This window comes from Pieris rapae, chromosome 15 (assembly GCF_905147795.1).
Source record: "Pieris rapae chromosome 15, ilPieRapa1.1, whole genome shotgun sequence".
NCBI lineage: Eukaryota > Metazoa > Arthropoda > Insecta > Lepidoptera > Pieridae > Pieris > Pieris rapae.
The window spans coordinates 3,475,519-3,492,048 of record NC_059523.1 but is presented as its reverse complement, the minus strand read 5'-3'; the positions used below and the strand labels follow the sequence as shown (position 1 = coordinate 3,492,048).

Genomic DNA, 16,530 nt, shown 5'->3' with positions numbered 1-16,530 from the left:
TTTTTTAAATTGTTACTGCATAAATATATCATTTATCATTACGAATTTACTAAAGACTAATGTATATTTATCATGAGAATATATTATGTAATAACTTTACTTATAATGGTTATATTTATGTGGTTCAAGACATTGAAACAGGCAGATTTAGATACATTTCTGTTTCTATTTCATAATTTCATGGATAAATGAGGTTCTGACCCATGTTCAGATGGCAATATTTTGACGAGCGTTTTACACGACTAGACATTGTGGTATTTACAATCTACTATCCAATCTAAACCTATCACATGTAGGCGTTACGGGTCGAAACGCACGACACGCGACAAAATTGAGTTGGAACAAATTGTCGATTTTATATACATTCTGAAGAAATTAAATAATTTATATATATTGTGTCTCAGATTCGGATATAATGTCCAAACAATGAAATAAACAATCTGTCCATTTCTCATTATTGGGTGAACCCAATGTGTGCGATTCCTTTTTGTATATTTTTTTCGTAATATAACCAACTCGTTATACGTAGCGCGTTACCACTACAAACCGACTTCTGGTATTCCTATGAACATTATGTAGTTGTAGTAAAAGCCACAAATGCGGTAAGATGTATGGAGTCCCCGTACTAAGTAAAGATTTCAATCACGCGCTGGCAAACATTCGCGCGTGACAAGAATCAAGGCAGTCATATTGGAAAATTTATATAAGATCCCTTTAAAATTTGCTGAGACACTGTTGGTTATTGAAAAATGAAACTTTCTGAGTGAAAAATTGTTACCGTGTGAACTCATGTTGAACCGCAACTTTGCGGAAATAAAATATACTTTTATCAAAAAATCAAAGTGAATAGTCAAAAGATATTTTCCAGTATTGGCCATATTAGTCAAATTATATAAAAATCGAAACGCAATACAGCTATGGGCTAAAAACGAAATCGCCAAAATATGCACGCGCATATCGTCTGCACCAAACTGGATACTTATTTTTGTAAATTTGGCATATTTTAGATTTAAAAATATAACTTTTTCTTCATTAAATTGAACATAGAGAAACTCATATGAAAAGTGAGTGAGTGAATTAAATAAAATAAATCTTTAACACAGAGGATGAGAGGCCATTTTATTTAGGAAGAAAGCATCAAGGCACAGATAAGAAGTACCACAAAATATTCGTTCACATACAAAATGTTTTCAAATACAGTCAGTTAACGCATTTTGATGGTAGTCTGAAGACCAGCCATTCTGCTTACATGGTAGGGCGAGATGAGGAGTGTTTTATTCGGTGTTTCATATTTCAGTAGCCATTAAAATGCGGGAAATGCGCAAAAACAGATCAGTCAACTCTCTTATATAACAAAAGGTGATCAGCCTTCGGTGCCTGACACATCGATTCTTTGGTTAACGATTTTCCTCACCTTCCCCTTTGCTCGGTATATAAACCTTATCGCCATAAGCGTCTTCTTACATATTGCCCTATACACGGAAAAGTCCACAAAATAGATAAGCGTTGGATCAGAAGAAATAAAAATTACATTGAAAGTCCATCTCTATCTACGCATCAACAACTTTAGGGCACTTTTATAGTAAACTTATCTCAACTCCAAAAAAGGGTTCTGAATCAAATCTTCATATTTTATGTTTCAGATTAATGTCAAGATTTACGAGGTTCACGAATAGAAATCGAAGATTTATCGTATGGAATATTATGCATATGTTTTTACAGTAATACAATTATTTTATGTAAATAATAATTTACTTAATACTTACTACATTGCTTCTCTGTTGAGCTGTTCTTTGACTAGACATTTATGTATTGATTTGCGATCAATTGTGTTTATGTAATTTGGTTTATTTTTCTTGAAGATGTTTTTTTTTTTAATTCTTTTCTTTCATACATCGTTCCATCTAGAATAACCAAGGTAGCAAATGTTACAAGGAAAATAAAGAAACATAAGTTGGAACACAAAAGTGGATCAACAAAGTATTAGACTGGTGCCCAAGGTACAATAAAAACTAAAGTGGAAATCAGTTAAGAAGGTGGATAGACCAGATTAAGGAAAAACAGGTACATGGCAGAGAATGGTTGACAGACATTACGGTATTTAGAGGACGCGTTGCCCATCAGAGGCTAGACAGAGGAATGAGGTGATAATGATGTATGATGAAAGAGTGAGAGAAATGTATTTCAATTAAAAGGCTATTATTATTAATATTATGTACCATAATATATAATACATATATACTTACTATAAACGTTCAATAGACTTTTAATGTTTTCTCCCTTTCACTTTCGTTTTACTTACTAGTAGTTATTAAACTAAATAAATCTTGGATATTCCTAGCAACCAAGCCTCGTCAGTAGCGCAACTAGGGTCCGATTTGTTTTAATGCTACTTGGGCCATTGCCCTTAAAGGCCCTACACCCAACAGTCACGTCTAAACAGCCTCACGTCACGTCACTACACTATATGAAATAAAAGTGCAAGGCAGTGTTTATAACTTTTTATCAAATTCATTGGCAAAATGGTATCAACGCGAGAAAATTTATTGGGAAAATATTTAATATAAAATACTTCAAATGAAAATCACGGAAAATAGCTAAACCATATTTGTACACGGAAGTAACGTGAGAAAAATCAACGGTTGAGCGAACAATGCGAAAGTGAATGTAACACATTATACATAACGATGTATATAATATCTATTATCTGTTTACTTAACGCATCAGTGTGTTTTAACTACCTCAGAACATGTATTTATTTATTCAACATCACTGCCTAGTAGGCAGTGCCTACTTATATTTCCATTACCAGTAGCCAGTGACATATGTGATGATGTCATGTTGCTATTGATAATTAGCTAAAAAGCTTGGTGTACTCAGCAAGGCGAGACGGTACTTCACCCCGGAAGCGCAAATTCGGCCCCACATGGAGCATTCTCAAGGGCATTCTCATTATGGGCTTCCCAGTACCAGCTCCTTCCACTTGACCGTATTCAAGGAAGAGCGGTTCGATTCGTTGACGACCAATCTCTCTCCGAGCGGCTTAATCCTTTGGCGTTGCGTATAGATGTGGGGTCACTCCGCATCTTCTATCGCATTTTACCATGGAGTGTGTTCAGAGGAGTTGTTCGGATTAAAACCTGCAGCTGAGTTTCAACATCGGACGTCGAGGCAGCATACGAAATTCCATCCGTATCACCTCGAAGTCCGCCGATCCACAACTGAGCGTTTTTTAAGACAATTTTTGCCGCGCACCACCGCTTTGTGGCACCAGCTCCACACTTAAGTATATCCGAACCAATTCGGCTTAGGGTATTTCAAGAAAAGATTCGCACTCGCGAGTTCTCTGGCATTGAGAGGATCCATGGGTGGCGGTATCACTTAACATCAGGTGAGCCTCCTGCCCGTTTACCCTCTGTTCTATAAAAAAATCTATTTCACAATTGCACATGGATAAGTTAAATACAGACTATGTATATTAAAAAATTCAACTAAGAAATATTAATGTAAGAATACGCACAAAACGTATTTAATTATATGAAACGTCAACAAAAGAAAACTACAATGTTTCACAATAAAAATGGTTCTGCACTCGCTTCTGGACTAAGGAACATATTCCACAACGTATCTCAAGTCACAATCTATCTTGTCAAGTATGTCAGACTCAATACCGAGAAAATGGTTTAACATCTCTTAAAACTAGATTTAAGTTTGAGTGACATACTGACTACGGGCCGTAATACATGCATAGTTAAATTTATAAAAGCAATCTCAAACTTACGGTGGTATATCAACTTGAACTGTTTGCCTTCTACCCCAAGTGTAATGAGTTTTGCGTATCATCCCATCTCACGTCTTAAGAATATCAATATTATCTAAAAATACAGGAATTTCTCATTTAGATTTCTATATTTAAAAAAAAAATTACTACCACGTTTTAAAAATTCTAAAATAATTATCTTATATAAATACAACGGCTTTTAGTGTTATAACACTTCCATTATTTAAATTTACAACGACACAATTTTAAATAAATGGACCCACTAGTTTTTGTTTAACTTAGGTTGGTAACGGAAATAATTTACAATATATGGAGAAAGGAAGGTAAAAGGAATGATCCTCATCCAGTCTTACCACTGGTTTGCCAGCCCGAAAGCCCTAGTGGCTAAGTTCGAGAGAAGTTGTATACATCCTTAGCGGCCGAAATAAATTCGTTAGCGCGTTTGAGGTTATGACGTCTTTGCAGTGTAGACGTAGATAGTAGTGTCGGTATAACGAATACGAAACTGATATTGATGACTAAACGATACTGGTAATAACGAAGATAATTTAGTTAAAACTGTAGAAATAATGAATAATTAACTACTGAAATTCACACAAATTCACTTGTTTAACAGACCTTTTGTCTATTAAAATACCTGCGATATAACGATTGTTTCAAACATGAAAACTGATATTTGAAGAGAATTACACAGCGGTAAACTTAATGGCGAGCAAAACCGGCATGAATGATGATCAAAATGAATGGATAAACGGGACCGTGCTTTAAACCTTTATTAAACGTTTCTGTTGCGTGTATTAAAGCTTGTCTAAACAGTTTCAAATGAATGAATGGGAATCCGAGCGACAAATTATTCAAATATAAAGTTTATGAATATTTGTGTCAAACTGCTGAACGCTGACCCAAATGTATGAACGAAACCCTACTTCGGAGCCCCTTTATTTATTCAAATTAATAGTTGATTTCAATTGGAAACTCTAAGTTAAACAAAATTCCAAAGTGTTATTTGATTAACCGTGGGCTGCGAATCCTAAGAATCGATTTGTTATGACAGCATGAGTTAAGAGCTTTTCCATCCCACCTTGCGCGATAATCAATATTACATAGACAGCCGTCCTCCGACATTTGGATTTTATTTTAAAACAAGTTGTTCACCTCATCTTTCATATAGGTCAACAAGTATACTTACCAACAAGAAAAGAAGTTAAATTAATTTTAAATTTGCATTTACTACCAGTTCGCAAGTCAAGGACGTAGAGCGCGCAAGAAGAACTGACAAGAAACTTTTTGCCACTCTTTATATTCGCTAAGTTTTAAGTCATACAAATTGTTTACACTGGAGAAAATCAATCCCAAGGATTAGGATTCAACGGCCTATGAAAAATTTACTTTGACATATTGACAATTTACATGTAAGATGACTATAATATTGGTGATGTCATTCTTATAAAACAAATGACTGTGTTCTCTTATGATATCAACACTGACATGTATTGCTTGCAAGAAAGTGTAAATATATATAAATATACAGTATACAGACATATATTATAAATATCACGTGATAAAAATTTACAATAACATACATAAATTGAGGACTTGCGATTAAGTTAATGAACAAAATAAGCCAAAACAAAATAAATTTGAACCGTTTTCTAACCGTTAAAATTTACTATGCAACTAACAAACACATTTTATAACTCATTCTATAATTTTGTTTGACTTCACAAAAGTTTAAGGTATTAATTTATGTGAAAATGAGTTTACTGTATTTAGGTTTCACTAACTCAACAAAATGAATTGGGTGCTTTTAGTTAGCAACTAGATTAAATAATTATGAGATAACAGTGTCTTTTCATATGGCGCGAAACTCAAATCACAAATCCAAAAGTGAGGCATTCAAACTCCAGCTGAACAACAACGGATTTTCCTTTCTACGCAACTTAATGTTATAACTTGCTCGCACAGTGAATGTACATATCTATATTGTTTGGTTTCATTTTTAGTTGGTTTTTATGCTATTTTTATAATGAATAAAATCTTTTTTAAAAATGCATTTTTATAATAAAAAAAAATATTAAAAAAAATTGGAAGACCAAATATTTTTTTAGTAAGTTTTAGTTCCAATTGTATGGCAATTTTTTTCTATTTTGCCTTATCTCCATATATCGCCATATTTAAGGACAACTATGAATAATTTGTCCTAGATGTAATAGTTAAGTAAACGAACTCTTTACCACCGCAACATGTGTAAACCTACACTGAATCGCATATAAAGAAAGGTCATATAAACATATATCCTATTTTATATTATTTAAAGAAGTTAAATTTATTAAAAGAATGTAATATCAGTCGAACAATATTCTCCTCTCCCTCCTTTAATAGAAATTTAAAACCATGCCCGAATGATAAACTACATTCTAAAATCAAAATATTTAAAATACCCACATAATAATGACAATTCAGAGGGTAAAAGAATATTTTACAGCACAGAGTCATCACTCAAAAAGTGACAAGTTTATTATTCTCAAGTCTGTTTGAGTGGACTAAGAATCTGTGTAATTAATAACGAGGGTAGATATTTAATTTTGCTCGACTTCTGTTTTTTCTTTTATTCTCGTTTGACGTTCCGTTGGGATTTCTAAGAACTGTTTTGTTCTTTTTAAATGACTTGAATTGTGATTTTAATAGAAACTCAAAATAAGCTTTTTCCCGTGGCCTGTCTGATGCCATATTTCATAAGTGCCTTCGTTAACAAAAATATTTTTGATCTTAGCAACACTATAGATACATTTTAAAAAAAAGCCGTATTCCGGTAGAATGTTGGTCAATAAGTTCTAAATATATGAGTGTCAAATCAAGTTAGACGTTCTCAATTTTAATAGCTTTGAAGCTTGTACCACACTCTAAGCCAAACACAACTTTATTTATGAAGTGCCGGGGGCACAGTAACGTAGTATAAAACTACAGTATCGTTTGAATAAAGTCGACCGGCTAACCAAACAGTTGTATGGGGTAGCCCCTTAATATTTTATCGATGTAGGGCTGTCGGGAAATTAAAAATACGAAAAATTTCTTTGCAAATACATAAGAGAGACAGAGTTGCATTTTCGATATAACCAAACCCATAGCGCTGTGCTAGTGCACTAAAATTATTTAATCAGCACAGGTACAGGCACGAATATACCCAATTACCTGGTCCTTCGCAATAGAAGAATTCATGTATTCAATAATTTAAAGATACCCTGATCAGTTACAATTCCTTTCACTGTTGTTTGTTTCTCGCTAATACTAACAGAAATCCTGACTTTAAAATCTGAAAATGAAAATTGTTTTTTGCCATTTTTGTCACAGCCCTGCAATCACAATAAATTGAACCCCAATCGGCTCAATGGTCGCCTATTTCACCGCTTATTTATTTTATTTACTAAAAACTAGAAGTTATTCTTTACGTAAGCATTCATAAATATGTGTCCGAAATATTTTAAAAATTGTCGGTTCAATTACATGTGAGACATATGTCGCCGTGTTTTGTTTCAGACATGATCATCGGGACAAAAGAAAAAAAATGACATGTTGAGCACAGGACCTGGGATCTGATTCAAACACTCGGCTCGATTGATGATGAGGAGGAGTATTATACCATAAGCTAATGTTGCTAAATAAAGGAACAGAGAGAGCCTTTGAAATGTAAAAAAGTTACTTAGAACTACATAGAGAAATAAAATTAATGTCCTTAAAATAAATTTAATGAAAAAACCTATCACTTGCACTTACTATTATCTCCACAGACGTTTATTTTTGCAAACTATGATCATATAACACTTACTCTACCCCGAGAGAATCTCTAATCATCAGCTATGGGAGCTATGTAATGAAGTGCCATTTAAGAGAACTATAAAACGCCTAATCTGGAAGTGGGCCGGGCCGGGCCATACGCTCCTGAGAGACCCAAGTCACATTATCTAGCAAGCCCTCGACTGGAATTCTCAAGGCATTTGGAAACTTGGCCGCCCAAAACCTGACAACGAAGCATAGACGAAGAAAGCTGGAATGCCCTGGAGTGAAATTAAAAGAGATGCCCAAGGCCGATCAGGCTGGTTTTCTACGCTGGATACCCTATTCCCTAACTGGGGGGATATAGGACCGTCAGTAACCACATTATACATGCTAGAATTTACAACGCCTCGCTACTACTAAGACACAAGTGTCAAGTTCCCTTCTCGATATGGACTCGCACAATGCAATTTTATTCCAATCTGTCCGCGTTGTCATTGTTTCCGAAACGGACGGATTTATTCAATTGTCGCTTTATTGTTACTTGTTTTCTGAAATGCAACAATATTTTCCACGCTTTCATAGACAATATTCCATCAATTTTATTCATTTTTACTTTTTATATTTATATAAAACGTGTATTAAATTCTCAACGATTCTCTACAAACATCAGGAATAACCCTTATTTTAATTACGCGAAAATTCTATAGTAATTTCTCGGAGAATACCTAAATTTCTCATTAAATATATTAGCAACTCAAGCAATGAATAATAGAATAAATTATTGGACGGCTAAAGAAAAGGTCGTTACTCCGAATTAGATAAAAGCTTACATGCCTACACATATCACAATCGAAGCATTTAACATAGAGATGGCCGAATATATTTTCGCAATCTTTTATCTAAAAAAACAATACCCGTCGGCGCGTGGAACTGTCAGTTTTGACAGCTGTCACACGTTTGACATACGACGTCCGCATCGCCGGTTCGGAACAAAGAGTAATTATAGCTAAATAGATCACCTACAATTCGACCTAGATAATAATTGGATAATAGCATGCGGATAATAATAGCACACTGTTTCTTAGGAGTTACCCCACTTCTGGCTAAGCAATAAGAATTTAAAAATGTCAAGTTTTACAACTGTGTTAAGAAAGTTTAACAGTTTTACTATAAGTGCTAATTACAGAAAGACTTTGGGTCCTCGAAGAGAGTAACTAATTACAATCAAAAAATTAATGTTACGACAGGTAGTCAATTCAAAGTGTCTAAAATACGCCAATCTAGAATGTATTTTATTTTTTTACATACAAGAAAGAGCTTCAAAGAGCTGTTGAGTTTTTACAGTCTCATGGTCTAATGTAAAATTATAGTTATGCTGTGATGAAAAGAGATAAATATATGCTTAAAAGGGTGTAATTAGATTTTTATAAACAATATGTTGGATCTATACGCGAAGATAGAGCAAATCATAATTGAGGTTTAAATTATAATTCCACAGACTGTTGCCTTTAGTATTGCAATAAGCATAGTACCAGGAAGGGATTTCAATTAAGGTAAGCGCAAAATGACATAAATGCAGAAAGAGGTAACTGCAATCTCAGAACTTGCGGGGCTTCATATCTAAGAAAGAATTATTAAGGCTTCTTATTTACGGACCAGATTACGTATAATACAATAACGTTTATGTTATATATTATATGCTTGGTGTATGACTAAAAATATATATAAATATTTATCTCCTCAGTCAAAACCATTGTTGTGGACGAGCTGGTATTCCTGACACAGGCATATTTAAAAATTAATAAACATATTTTTATACCGTACTCCACTTTATAGGTATACCAAAAATCGAACCTAAGAACTCCGGGCAGGTAATAATCGTAGGGGTTGAAATATTTTACTGCAAGTTGGCACTACTTACATATATATAACTTCAAGTTCTTGCGTCTGCGACACTTCAGACTTACCTGAAAATAAAGACAAGGTTACTAAAAATAACTGATTAACATTAATACAAAATCAATAACGCAAAGCAGTACATGTAGTATATACGGCAGTATTTCCCAACATGGTGCCCACGCCCCGAAGGGGGGCAATTTGATTATTAATGGAAACTTATCGATTTTTTTTTCATTATTTGTTATAAAACTTATTTAGATACTAAGTTTTGTTAACAATTAATTTCATCGTAAAACCTATAGTTAGTTTCTTAATTTCATTTCTTATTTTGCCTATGATAAGGGTAAGGTTGCACAAAATGGTTGGAAATACTAATAAATAGTATTTTTAAATTTTAATTAATTTTATATACCGGTGCACAGGTGTTTCACCGTTTAAACAAATATTTCATGGTATTCAAATTTATCACCTCTGAAGTGAATTAAACTTGAAGAAAAATAGCAAGTTTCGCGACGAAGAATGAGTTTAATTAGAACTGGTATAAAACTGCCGAGCTGCGACAAGGAAACCGCGTGAAATTTGGTACAAGTTAGGAGTTATACCCTTTGAAATACTACATACCATAAAACGTTAGTAAAGTACTAACTTCCGTTTTTATATTTATATAAAATTATTATGTATCATATTCGTTATTCCTTTATTTTAGACAACAAATCAAACATGCCCAAATCAATTGTGAATAATAATATATTCACTTACATTAAATCATGAAAAAAACACATCTTTTTTTGCATTTCAATTTACTTTTTATAAGGATTTTTTTAACAAGTAACAGTTGCACTAATAATACTCACTACTTAAATAACACTTATGCCGTGTAAAGAAGACAAGAAAAAATCAATAGTTTTAAAAGAAAATGTCAAGTACAATTTATGGGTGTGGGAATAACTAAAGGGCTAATTTTGGCTTCAAGTAATTGCCGATATCGATAATTGCTAACATTTGGTTTGCGCTTCTAATTATTTTCTTAATGAGACAAACTTAGATTAAAAATGACGCGATGCCTCCAATCGCCACCGCGTATACCTTACACAATACTTAAACAATTATAAGGCTTAAATTGGTAGAAAGCAATTAGTTAGGCGCGGGTTGGAGGCAACAAATAAACGAAGTACCGAAGCCTTCAAATGTTTCAAGCTTTCATTGATTTCAATAGAGCTTTTGTTTCAGTCGAGAATAGCTATTTATTATGTAATAACATTCAAATATTTAAAAATATCCTTTATTTCATCGTTGTCAATAGTTTTATGTAACAAACATAAGCTTTTATATTCTGTAAAATATTAATTAGTGGGTCACCATTTTATTCAACTTTTCATTAATTATGCATCTATCTATATCTATATCTAATATTGAAGAGTGCCTACGCATGGATGTTTTTAAGCTGCACAATAGCGTCTAATGCTGTTTCAGTCAATAAACTAATAATGTCCATGTAATATAAAAAGTTTTTATGCATAAAAAATAAATAAAATAAAAAATTGTGATTATTAATTTGACAACAATTCATTATAATGAATAATATAATAATTAATATTTGGAAACTCTTTTAAGTAAAAAATACCTGCGTCAGGATTCCTTAGCTCTTCCAAAACAAACTTAATAGTAAATTCCAAAAATATCTACTTAAGGTAAAGTCACTAATGCTAGACACTTTAAGGAAAACACTTTGTTCATATGACAATAACTATATATTTATCAAACAAAACAATCACAGTTTTTTTATATGAATGCCTCGTATCTTAGAAATTTATCTTAAGTAATAAAATTCCAATAATCAACATATGTTTAATTTTTATTTATTTTTATATATATATTGTTTTAGTCACCAATAGATAACATCACAAAAAAAGACAATCACCTAAAGTAGACATACAAATGCACTAATAGTTGACATACTATTTAATTAATACAGTTGGAGTTTTAAGAGCATCAGTGTGCTTGATATACTTAATTAACTTAGATATAATTTCTTATCCATCACATTCTAAGGCCCTATCAAATTTGTACTTAATTCTGTCACCAGTTAAAATCATATTTGGTACATCAAGGATTAGTTTCGTCATTTTTTTCTGAGGCAATATATTTGTCCAGGAATTTAAGGCCCATTTCCAGTTCTTTAATTTTTGCCATTTTTGGTAATGCCATTTCATCTGTTGGTGATTCATCTGATGCACACTTCATCAGGATTCCAGGGTGAGAGTCCACACTTACGAAACCCGTTTTGAAACATCTCAGGTGATAATGTACTTTAAGTACTTTGTTTAGCAAAGGACAAAAATTAACTTTTCCCAAAATGTGGGAATCAATGTTTTCTAAACGCCAAGAAGTTTTCAAGTCGCTCTTTAAGTATCTGAATAACTACATCCATGGGCTGTAAGAGATTAGTGGCATTAGGAAAGAGAGCAATTAGGATTAGATATGTGATGAGTGCCCATCCATAAAAAGTATGACAGGTTTTTGAATGCCATTGTCATTCAACCATTTATCAAATATATTGTAGATATATTCATAAAATTTCTCCATCGTCATCCAACCATTGTCGGACCGTCCAGTACCCCAAGTCACTGGAATAGACAAGCTCAATTCTCTGGGTATTCTTAAATACTTAAAAATTACAATGGGCTACCACCCATACATATATAACTTGACCTGCAGCATTATCACGGAACTGTGAAACATTCTTTTTCGTCCGAGTTGCTGGTACACCGATTTTTTGCCTTTAGCTGCCAGTACCTTGTTTCCTTTCGGGTTCAAAAAAATGCAGTCTCATCCATATTAAAAGTTCGATCAGATTCAACCAAAATATTTGTGTAATTGTTTTCTTCAAGATAGGTGCTGACTTCTTTAAACCATTTTTTTAACTGTGACTGAAGCTCTGGATGAAGTTAAATTTTGAGGCTGTCTAGGAATAAGCTCTGGATGCTGTTTTATAAAACTGTTGTACCAGGCCTTCCCATCTTAAAAAGAGTATGAGGAGCGGCATAATTATCAGTCTAGAACAATAGAACCAATAATTGACATCATGTATATCCCAATAATAGACACCATGTCTACCTTTAGTAAAAGTGATCTAAAATTGTTGATATCTCTACAGTAATCTTTTCATTAGGAATAGAGTTCAAAATCGTTCTGAACCTGAAATAAAAGTATAATATCTTGAAACACCAATGGATGACACGCCTGTCATCTATTAGATATTTATTATTTTTGGAACTAATAGTAGACATATCATAATTTGTCAGAAAAAATAATAGCAAACACAAGACAATCACGTTTATCACTATCCCAACTTATCATAGATACGTTGAAAAATGAGTAAAAAGTATTTTTTAAATAAATATCGATTCAAAACTCACCTTCAAATTTCGGTGTCCTTAAGCTCAAAAATAAGAAATGGCGGAACGCGTGCTCACTCGGTTACCTGATTTACAAGGACTGAAGCCATTTGGCAATTTCGTTTAGAAGCTGTTGGGAGTTTTTGAGAACTATTCAGAGATAGTGCTAGGTGTCGTACGATATTGTAATAAGAGTCATTTTATTAAAATTGTTTTTAATACAACAAATTTTTTACGAAGGTGTCATCCTTTAGGTCACTGTCTGGCATTAGTGACTTTACCTTAATATAATTTAGAAAATTCTAAAAAAAAATCTAATAAAATCTTTTGGCTGTTTTAATTTTTTCCCAAAGTTTTCAACACACCCGAGTGCATGAGTGAGTGTGTGGGTGCATGTGACTGAGTGAAAAATACATATATCTATTAGTATAGAATATACGCTAGGATAAAATTTATGAAATAGGCACGCTGAAATACCGTGTGCAATATACTCTGTCAAAAGTAATTAAGTGCGTATCTTAACAAGACTATAAAACATGTGTTTAAAACTTTATTACGTACGAGAGAGGTGTTATAAATTATTATAACAATTTATCTTGGCGTTAAGGAGGCTTAAGAATGTCTGGATAAAATAGTGTTTTAAACATATCCTTTTTTCCCTGTATTTCGGGAAATTTTATCTTCGCCTAATACACATAACACGATTTGTTCTTTTATAAAAATAATAATTTGTGAGTGTAATTAAAAACAAATTTATTTAATTTAAAACAAATTCACGATTAATCTAGAATACAAAGAAAATTTACATTTTCACATAAAAATTACTTTATTCCTAAAAGGCCGGCACGTTGCATGTGCAAGCCTTCTGGCAGTATGACAGTCCATGTATAAGTATCACTTAACATCAGGTAAGCCTCTAGCCCGTTCGCCCCCTGTACCATAAAAAGTGAGTGTATATTTTTTTGATTAATTTCAGGACATCCAGTCATCGTTTTGACTTGTTATCAGAGGACTTATAAACAACCTTCAACGTTTGGGACTTGTCTCTTATCATAGCGATAAGTATGCAAACGAACTGCTACAAAAAAAAATATTTTACTTTTTAGTTTTTATATGACTAATTAAAAGAATTCTGTCTTCCGACAGAACTATGTTGCAATTGTTAGATAATCCAATCAGGCCTAACATATGTAATAGTTTCCTTGTTGTTCTACTTTACGAACAAGTGCTTCTTGCGCACATGGAATTCATAAATACATAAATAAAGGTATCAAAAGAATATTTATTCAATTGCCAAATATATTTTTTTAAATATATTATTATTATTACATAAAATTTACAATTTTTTTAACCTAAAAAGTAATAATAAAAAATAAATACAATAGAAAATCAAAACAAATTTAAAAAGTTTGGTCCCTGTGGCAGTGTACCTTTTTAACACTGGCAGCATTTCCTTGCTGTATTGTTGATAATTCGTTTTCATATTCGTTGAGCCAGGAAAGTGCCAACTCTGGGGTCACTGGTTCTATCTACTGGGCGCCAACTTAAATCTTTAATAAGCGCCTGTGAACCCCACGGCCCAAGAGTCTCTACACCAAAGGGAACAAAATCGAAGTTAGAGGAAAGATTATATTTGTGCCTGTAATAATTTTCTGCCTGTTCTGTGGCCGCCCCAGCTTTTTCTTGTGCGAAGGAGGTGAGTCTTACAATATTTATTTATATTTAAACATAAGTAATATAACAGAAAGACTGTCGTCTGAGATATAATTTACGACTGTCCATAAAAACTGATGTTCGAACAGATTTTATGACTGTTAGTGTAATTTAATAATTATAAGCGATGATGAAGAATTATAAATCCTAAACGCTGAACGATTAAGCGAGTTTAAATATTTTAAATTGCAACTAAACTTAAAGATATTTTACTAGCACTAGCACTATCAACTATCAACACTTAGTAAAAATGTTTTAGTATAATATTACAAATATCAGAAAATTTGTGTGACAGAGCTCAACGGGTGACTTATCCCCAGCATATTTTTCAAGCCAAAATTTATTTAAACTACCTATATATAACGATTGTTACGACCGCTAAGCTAAACATTTGAAGTATCTCAAAGATCTTTTTGACGTTAGCTGGCCATATGTCACAGGCAAAGTCCAATGCGAAAATATTAAATATGTATATGACAAAAATATTTTCTTATTTCAAATCCGTGCCAAATTTCTATCAGCGCCAAGGCTAGCAATTAGCCCGTTCGAAGACCAACTTTACGTTAACTGTATAAATTGATTGCACATTGCTCGTTCACACGGAAATCTATGAAATCCCGTTACATATTAATAGGTTAACGAAAATAGTTAAAATGCATGAAACACTATAATATTAAATGTTAACAGTACAGTAACAGAATAATATTAAATGTTTGGATAAATCCAAATGGCATCGATTTCATCGAGGCTACAACTAACACTTTTTCGTAAGGCATTTTTTGCACGATATGCTAAGTAGCTGCCCAGTGAAGTGTTTATGAACTAATTTGACTATGGTCTTTCAACAAAAGAACGTACCAATTCTTAAAAAGTCGGTAACGCACCTTGAGCAATGATAATGTCCTTAGGCGGCGGTATCACTTAACTTTATGTAAGCGTTTGCCCCCAAATACATAAACACGAATCAAACTTGTCAAATAAAACTATGAACTGGATCACCGTTTTTATAACACCATTCTTAAATTACTAAGACACACTTAGCAAAAGGCTTCAAGTCCGATAAACCAAACACTAAACAGTACCGAATTCTCGGAATATTTGATTATAAATGTGGAACAACCATAATAAACGACGTGATCCGATATTTTTTGCCATAAAACCTATAGTACATATGGACGATATACATGAATTAGTATAGTACGCACTATCCCTTCTTACAGAGCCTGTTTTGTATAACACCACTTAATATTATACATTGATATCATTGCAAAGTTAATATACACATGAGTTCACTTTTTAAGGCTTTAAACCCATGCCAACAATAATTTATTTTAAACAAGTTTTCTCTGGTCAATTGAAACGCTGGCAAATAACCAGAAAGATCAAACGCGATAAACGGTAATTTCTTAAAAAGAAAACAAAGACAGCTCTCTATACGAAAATTATTTAGCCATATGACTAAGCACGTGATAATTTTGGCACATCTTCATTTAAATTCGTATGTTTCGTAAATGTGTCTGTGACCTACCTATGTTAATGAAGTAACATAGTAGTAGTATATGTCAATAATTAAACAAATTAGACGTTTAAAATATTATAAATATCATTATAATAAATACATATTCATTGACGTTCGTAAAGCTGAGTAAAATAATCAAGAATTTTCAAGAGTCCCTTCCATTCGAATCTATTGGATTAACAAAGATCGATGGTATTTCGAAGAATATAATAAGGATTGAATTAAAGCTATTCTCGTATTTTACTACATCCTTGTATGAGAAACTTCTTCAAATTTAAAAGATAATAAAACTTTTAATAATTCAAAACAAAGTTAGCCATAGACCATGCTTGCTGTACCTACCTGTTTCGTTTATTACTATGTATTACCTCAGAATAATGCGTTTCACTTTGAAAAATAACCATCATGATTTAACACCAAGTTAGTCTCTTTGGGGTCTTTTT

The 16,530-nt window shown here is 32.7% G+C and overlaps 1 protein-coding gene and 1 long non-coding RNA gene across 4 annotated transcripts in view; both read right to left on the bottom strand.

Annotated features, from left to right (window-relative positions):
* The window catches only part of LOC110994685 (heterogeneous nuclear ribonucleoprotein L), a 202,157-nt gene that overhangs the window by 115,877 nt on the left and 69,750 nt on the right, over nt 1–16,530 (bottom strand). The window lies entirely within an intron of this gene.
* LOC123689777 lies at nt 12,496–13,137 on the bottom strand. The gene is made up of 2 exons (XR_006750667.1): nt 12,877–13,137; nt 12,496–12,655 (listed from the first exon to the last, which is right to left on the bottom strand). It is a non-coding gene; the product is annotated as an uncharacterized LOC123689777 (long non-coding RNA).